Source organism: Rutidosis leptorrhynchoides, chromosome 10 (genome assembly GCF_046630445.1).
Source record: "Rutidosis leptorrhynchoides isolate AG116_Rl617_1_P2 chromosome 10, CSIRO_AGI_Rlap_v1, whole genome shotgun sequence".
Taxonomy (NCBI): domain Eukaryota; kingdom Viridiplantae; phylum Streptophyta; class Magnoliopsida; order Asterales; family Asteraceae; genus Rutidosis; species Rutidosis leptorrhynchoides.
In genome coordinates this window covers 333,338,629-333,340,524 of record NC_092342.1, presented here as the reverse complement: position 1 = coordinate 333,340,524, position 1,896 = coordinate 333,338,629, and positions in this window count along the sequence as shown.

Sequence of the window (1,896 nt, the reverse complement as noted above, 5' to 3'; positions counted from 1 at the left end):
GGCAGAAGCGCAGGAAGACCCGGAGCTTGTTACGGGTACGTTTCTTATTGACAATACAACTGCTTATGTTTTATTTGATTCGGGTGCAGATAGAAGCTATATGAGTAGAGATTTTTGTGCTAAATTAAGTTATCCACTGACGTCTTTGGATAATAAATTTTTACTCGAATTAACAAACGGTAAATTAATTACAGCAGATAATATATGTCAGAATCGAGAAATTAAGCTGGTTAGTGAAACATTTAAGATTGATTTGATACCAGTAGAGTTAGGAAGTTTTGATGTGATAATTGGCATGGACTGGTTGAAAAAGGTGAGAGCAGAGATCGTATGTTACAAAAATACAATTCGCATTGTACGGGAAAAAGGAAAACTCTTAATGGTGTACGGAGAAAAGAATAACGCGAAATTAAATCTTATTAGTAGTATGAAGGTGCAAAAACTAATAAGAAAAGGTTGTTACATCATTTTAGCACACATCGAGGAAGTTAAACCTGAAGAAAAGAACATCAGTGATGTTTTCGTCGCAAAAGAATTTCCCGATGTATTTCTGAAAGAATTACCGGGATTACCCCCACATCGATCCGTTGAATTTCAAATAGACCTTGTACCAGGAGTTGCACCAATAGCTCGTGCTCCATACAGACTCGCACCCAGCAAAATGAAAGAATTACAAAGTTAGTTACAAGAACTTTTAGAGCGTGGTTTCAATCGACCAAGCACATCACCATGGGGAGCTCCTGTTTTGTTTGTCAAGAAGAAGGATGGTACATTTAGGTTGTGTATCGACTACCGAGAGTTGAACAAACTTACCATCAAGAACCGCTACCCACTACCGAGAATCGATGACTTATTTGATCAACTACAAGGCTCATCGGTTTATTCGAAGATTGATTTACGTTCTGGGTATCATCAAATGCGGGTGAAGGAGGATGATATTCCAAAGACTACTTTTAGGACGTGTTACGGTCATTACGAGTTTATGGTTATGCCGTTTGGGTTGACTAACGCACCAGCTGTGTTCATGGACCTCATGAACCGAGTGTGTGGACCATACCTTGACAAGTTTGTCATTGTTTTCATCGATGACATACTTATTTACTCAAAAAATGACCAAGAGCATGAAGAACATTTTAGAAAAATGCTAGAGTTGTTAAGGAAAGAAAAACTGTACGCTAAGTTTTCAAAGTGTGCATTTTGGTTGGAAGAAGTTCAATTCCTCGAACACATAGTGAACAAAGAAGGTATTCAGGTGGATCCAGCAAAGATTGAAACCGTTGAAAAGTGTAGCTAGTTACTACAGAAGGTTCATCCAAGATTTTTCCAGAATAGCAAAACCCTTGACTGCATTAACGCATAAAGGGAGGAAATTTGAATGGAAGGATGAACAAGAGAAAGTGTTTCAATTGTTAAAGAAAAAGTTAACTACGGCACCTATATTGTCATTACCTGAAGGGAATGATGATTTTGTGATATATTGTGACGCCTTAAAGCAAGGTCTCGGTTGTGTATTAATGCAACGAACGAAGGTAATTGCTTATGCGTCTAGACAATTGAAGATTCACGAGCAGAATTATACGACGCATGATTTGGAATTAGGCGCGGTTGTTTTTGCATTAGAGACTTGGAGGCACTACTTATATGGGGTCAACAGTATTATATATACCGACCACAAAAGTCTTCAACACATATTTAATCAGAAACAACTGAACATGAGGCAGCACAGGTGGATTGAATTGTTGAATGATTATGACTTTGTAATTCATTACCACCCGGGGAAGGCGAATGTGGTAGCCAACGCCTTGAGCAGAAAGGACAGAGAACCCATTCGAGTAAAAGCTATGAATATAATAATTCACAATAACCTTACTACTCAAATAAAGGAGGCGCAACAAG